Source organism: Pseudopipra pipra, chromosome 3, assembly GCF_036250125.1.
Source record: "Pseudopipra pipra isolate bDixPip1 chromosome 3, bDixPip1.hap1, whole genome shotgun sequence".
NCBI lineage: Eukaryota > Metazoa > Chordata > Aves > Passeriformes > Pipridae > Pseudopipra > Pseudopipra pipra.
Window position 1 is genome coordinate 9488304 of NC_087551.1, and position 6016 is coordinate 9494319.

Below are 6016 nucleotides of genomic sequence, written 5' to 3' on the forward strand. Positions count from 1 at the left end.
TAATGTAAGATGTATCAGGGAAAAACAAACCTTGTAAATGGGCAATGCCTGAGCACTGGGTCTGGTGAGGACAGACACCCCAGCACAGCTCCATTCCCTCTTACTTCTCTTCTGGGGTTGGGAGATTTGTTTTTTAACTCACATGTGACGTGAGACCCAATTCTTACCAGGCAGCAGTTGTCAGGAGTCCTCTCTAGCCAGGCAACATGGATGCAGTACACTCCAGTGAGTAAAATCTGCATCAGATCCCAAGGAACAGCCTCGTTGTAGAGGAAGGAGGATGCCCTCCCCCGCCCCCAGCCCTGGCCAGTGTGTGTACTCAGTGTGAGCCAGCTGCAGCACCGGGAGCGTGGCCGTGCGGCACTGCGTGGTACACGCTGTCCCAGCTCCCGGGGATGCTGCCGTGCCAGGATTTAAAGACTCCGGTGTCAACAGATGAAATCCCCGAGGAGGGTGCTGTGGCTGTCGCCTCTGAAAGTCCATGCTGCTTATTCGCTCCAGTCCTGGAGTTAAACCTTGTCATCTGGGCTGTTCAGCTTTCCTCCTTTTTAGTGAGGCTGGGAGGTGGTGCCAGGTTTATACTGGCCTTCCCCTCTGCAGTTTCTTTTCCTTTCTAACTTTGAATGGGAGGAGGATGCCAGTGCTCTCAGAAGGCTGGGGCAGGTTTGCTCTGCCTTGCCAGGGTCCTGCAGGCCAAGGAGCATCATTCTGTTGTGGGTGAGCCCATGGTCCTGCACTGAGGAGTCTTCCAGAGATCTCTCTCTCTCTCTGTGTTTCTCTCTGTCTCTCTCTCTCTCTCTGCTGTGACCTTGGGGATGGAGAGAGAGAGGTTTACCAGTTTGCCTCCCTAGATCTAGGGGACAGATACTTTGAAGTGGGTTACAAGTTCAGGTGGTCCCTGAGGCTGGATCTAGCAGCACTGAAATACCTCGCAGCAGCTCAACCTGACTGTTAGCTCAGAGGATCTGGCCCTTGTCTTGCCAGTTGAACCCAATTGGCATAAAGGGCCTTTTTATTTTGGTCCTGCAGCTATCTGTGCCAAATCCTGATTTTGCTGAAGTCAGTAACAAAACACTCATTGACTACTGTTGGGCCAGGATACAGCCAATGGAACCCTCAAGGATGAAGAGCGAGGTATGGAGGAAAGTTGTATTTCATATGCCAGAAGTGACACAGAAGGCACTTGCATAATTCACTGGATAGGTTCTCTGAGAAACCCTGGTGAGGTTCACTTACACTTGAGGTGTGTGAAACTTTGTTTTGGGAATGAAATGTGCAAACTCAGTACTCTCATAGCATTTTGGGGGGCTTTTATAGGGAGCCTTTGTGTTGAGGGCTTTTGTTGGGGGTTTCATGCACATGTCTGAAGTAGTGTTTTATTTTAATTTCCCCAGGTTGCCTTTTTCTTTTTCTCTCCTTTTTTTCCCCCCGTGGTTTTAGTTACCCAAGATTTCAGAAAGTAACTGGTCCTGTGTCAAACTCCACTTCTCGCACAGGCCCCTGTGGTTGACACCTGTCTTTCAGCATTTGGCTGTGTGGGGAGGAATGATTGCTCATGGACTCTGGGATTGGGTGCTTTTAGCTTTTTGAGCAACATGGTGTTGGTTCTAAAAGTGAACCTCACTCTATTCAGCTGTTCATCCTCTACACTGACCAAGAGGGTGGTGTAAATCTATGAGTGGAAATATGACTTCTTAAAAACCCTTTTCCGTTGTTCTTGGGGTTCAGTTCCTCTTTCTTTTTGTCCTTCCTGTCTGCCTTGATGAGGAGGGAGAGCCTAGTGGATTGTAGAATTGATTTCCAAGAAGAGCCCTCAGTCTTGAGAGACATTTAAAACTTAATTGTTAAAAGTGTTTGAGAATTAACATTAAAGATTATTTTTATTATTGGTGAGCCAAATCACTTTTCCTCTCAATTTTTTTACATATCTGGTGCTTTTTTTTTTTGCGCCAAACTCCCGATTGTTAAGGACTTCAGGAATAGTCCAGCAGTGACAAGGTGTAACGTCCAAAGCACAATCAATAAATATAATACTCTCACAGCGTGCACGTACCTCTGTGCTCCAGAGAGCCAAGGATTCGTCACTAAGTGGGCTCAGAGACGCAGGCATTGCACAAGCTTTCCTGTGTTTAATCGATGATGGTCGACTCCAGAGAACCATCCGCTCCAGGCTGATTATCTCTTCTGCTGAGCCCCAACTACATTTTTTCCCAGCTCTGTCTGAAAAGCATGCAGAGCCAATAAAAGGAAGCTAAATGATATGCAAATGGAAAAAAAAAAAGAAAATATTACTTTTGTTTTTCAATTAAGAAAAGACAACTCCCAAACAATGCTAGGGTTTCTCTGGCGCTGAGGCGCGTGCAATCACCCTAAATGGGCAAAAAAGCAAGTTGAATCTTTCTCAGCAACAATGGTTTAGCTTTTGGTTCTGAGTCTTCCAGAGCTGGAGCCAAGTGGTAGATTAATATTGGGGAAGATCTCCAAGTAACTCCCCCCACCCCAGATAAGTGCAGCTTTTCCATTCGTTGTCTTTCTTCAGCTTTCTGGTTCCACATACCTAAGTAACATTGAAAACTTAAGTTGCACACCAAAATCTTGCAACACCCTTTATTAAAACAACAACAACAACAAAGCGATGTCCCGTCTCAACTCTTCACACTTGACCTCAAAGTGATGTTTAGCGGATGGATGAAAATGCAGCAGAAATACATCTGGCTGAGGTTGGTGCTCAGCCAAAATAGATGCATGAAAGACCCTCCACGAACGTGCCCCTTAATCTCTGCCTGTCCAGTCTTGCATTTGGGTGGGTTGCTGTTGTCTGGCTGCCCCCTTTAGGGCTGTATGACGTGGTAGGACAACTCTGTCTTTTGACACTTGGCATGGTGCAGGTTTAGCTCATTTTGTACTGATCTTTGGTCAAGCTGATCTGCGAGTCTGGCATTTTCATTTTCCCAGCAAGAGCTTTGGCTGGGAAGCCTAGGAGCAAAGTTTTTGAGATGAACAGAACTGACTCAGATCAAATGCTGGTATTGTACAGCTTCCTTTTTTAAAAAAAAAATAGTGTTGAGAATCTTAAAGACATACAAAAATGATCTCTTTAATGTAGGTGTGATGCTGTTGGTTGAAGGAGGGAAGAGATGGTTAGAACTGTAAAGAACAAGCAGGCAACATTGTCTTAAGCTCCTATGGTCAGAAACTATGTAATTCCTTTATGGAGAACCAGAGAAAGACCTGCAAGCCCACAAACATGTCTGCTTTTACCAGCTCTATCAGTTGGTCTAAAAAGATACTGCCTCCTTGCTTCACTTAGCATGAATAAAGCAACTTATGGAAACCAGAGGAAAAGGTTTTTACAATTCCCATTTGCATGCCAGAGGAGAAGGGAATAAAATAAAACTTTATAAAGCTGACAGTCTAGTGGTGCTCATTTGAGCCCCCTCCTTGGTGGAATAAACCCCCCATGCTTTGGTGCTTTAGTGGTTAAACCCTCTTCTCAGAGAGTATTAGCGGGGGAAAGGAAATTGAAAGTTGTGCTGAAAAGCTGGTAGGTGAAACTGGGAGTTGCCCGATCTATTTTATCTTTTAAAAGGGCAAGCTCTGAATCCAGCTACGTGAAGATCGAGTGAGGTGTGAAAGCTTGACAGTCACACATACAGGAAACCTTGAATCATTTCTGAGCTTCCTGGAAAATGACGTAGCGAGGTTATCATGGCGTTTACTTAATGATGATGCCACAGCTCTTAACTGATCAGCTTAAAAAACCGTGTTAACTACCGGCACCTCACGCTTGGGTGGAAATGGGCTCGATTGGGTTCGTTCGAAATGCTTCCAATGTCGCCTGTCAATAATTAATAACTGAGCACAGGGAACAGAGCCTGGGCTGTTTTCTTTTTCGTGGGGGAAAAGGTTTGCTTTGTACAGTGGATGTTTGTATACATTCCTGGCAAAGGCTGACAAACTTCAAAACTCTTCTAGTCCCCAAGCCATTTAAAAACGTCTTCTTTAAATAGAGTGTTGCGGAACGAGCATTGGTATGTCTTTAGGACAGAGTCTGTCTTTTTTCAGGGGGAGGAGATAGCAGGAAGGGGTGGAAAACTGCTACCTCTCCTCCTAACGCCTTGCTGCTTTAAAAACGGGCTGGAATTGGGCAGGGGTTTCGATTCTTGCTAGCCTGATCCTCCCTTTCTTGCTCTATCTGTCCAAAGTGGAAGGAAATGTGTTCACCATGAACATTTGAACAGCAAAGCCCCACACACACACTCCAAACCTGTGTGCACAGCTCTGGAGTAGTCTGTGGAAGTGACACTAGGGAGCAGAGAAAAACCAGACTTCGGCAGTAGTGCTAAATTTCAGAGGTTTTGTTCACCCAAGATTCCAGGCGCGGGAATTGCTGGTAGCTGGCCAAGGAGCTTGGATGGCAGCCTACCTGTTCCTCAGCTCTGCTCAGCTTGCTCCCTCCCCCTGCCTTTCTTTTTTTAATTGCATAATATGCTAGAAAATTATCTGGATTTGGGACTTATTTTTAACCAGAAGAGGCTCACTTCACCCAATCTGATTTTGGATTTACCACCAAGCAAATGCTTTCTGAAGCCCTTTTCTTCTGGCTTCTTTTGTCCCCTCTCCTGCTTTCCAAAGGGCTCTTTGCTCTTAAATGTTTCTCATTCATTCTTGGGTATGTTTGTAAGTCCTTACCTACATTGTCTGTCTGCAGAACTGGTGTATGACCACCAAACTGATGGTAGACCTGCCTGGTGCAGTCATTTCACAGCCACCAATCCCACTGGGAGAACTGGGAATTGTACTCAAATAAGGAAGGTGGATTTTGTCTTCTAGACGGTAGATACATTATATGAGAGGAGTCAGGTTTGGGGTAAAAGTCTGTATTGCTGTTGCAACTTCTTTCCGGGTAGCTGTGGCTGAAAAGCCTCTTCTACTTTTTTTTTTTTTTTTTTAAACAAGGCAGAAATCTTCATGCCATTTTATTAGAGTTTTGTTAAACAGAGAGCTAAAATGTTAAACACTTTAAAATGAACAGGGAGCTGCCTGTGATCCTATTAAAAGAGTGAGTGGTTTAGGGCTCCAGCACCTCACCACTGTACCTGGGAAAATGAGAGAGGAGAACGTCAGGTCATGCTATTCCTTCAATCCTCTGCATTTGGGGGGATCTTCATGTCACAAAAATAATGGTGACAAAATGAGGTTGGGGCTGTGCTGTGTAGAGGAGCATTTCCAGGTGCTGTGAAACATCCTGGAAGAGATAGCACTGGGGATTGAACTGCCCTACTTAATCTTAGCTCAGAAATTATTTACAAGGCGGGGCAAGTTTGGTAAAATCCCCTTTGTTTCCTTCAAAAATCTGCAATCTGACCAACAGCAGAGTGTAGTGCAGAGAGTGATCTTGGGGATTAGACTAAAAGACTTGACAGATCTTCTTCTTTATCTGTAATTTATCTAATTCTGAGTGCAATAACTGCATTTCCTGCTCTGGTTGTTCAGTCCTTAGGCGATCAGTTAAATAAACCCATATGCGTATATCCTGGTGTACCGAAGGGCTGGATCTCCCACCTTCTCTGGGAAGGTTTCTCTTAAAATACAATTGCTTGAGCCTTGCTTCCCTTCCCCCGTGAGCAAGCTTTTGACTAATAGAGGAAATTCATTGTAAGAACCTTGGTGCTTTAAGTTTGTGTTCCCAGGCATAGCACTGCGTCGGTCAGGAAACGTAAAGAAACGTTCTGTACAATATATGTAGCCTGTGCACCTCTGTGCAGATATTTGGGGACCATAATGTATGCAAGAGGGAAATTTGCTGCCAAGCATGCAAGATCTTGAGTATTAGAGATGCTGTTTGAATCCCTGCTTGGGATTTACCAGCATAGCCACGCCGAAACAGGATGGACCAGGGCACTGCGTTAAGGCGGCTTCTGCTTCCTCATCACGCTGCTGTGGGCCAAGACTGAGTTGTTTGTGTGGACAGTATGGCACTGGGCTTTGCTGTCTTCATGGGTCTCCTCTTTTT

The 6016-nt window shown here is 45.1% G+C and overlaps 1 protein-coding gene across 6 annotated transcripts in view; it reads left to right on the forward strand.

The window, feature by feature from the left end:
• Positions 1-6016, forward strand: part of SERTAD2 (SERTA domain containing 2) — a 79925-nt gene that overhangs the window by 68320 nt on the left and 5589 nt on the right. The window lies entirely within an intron of this gene.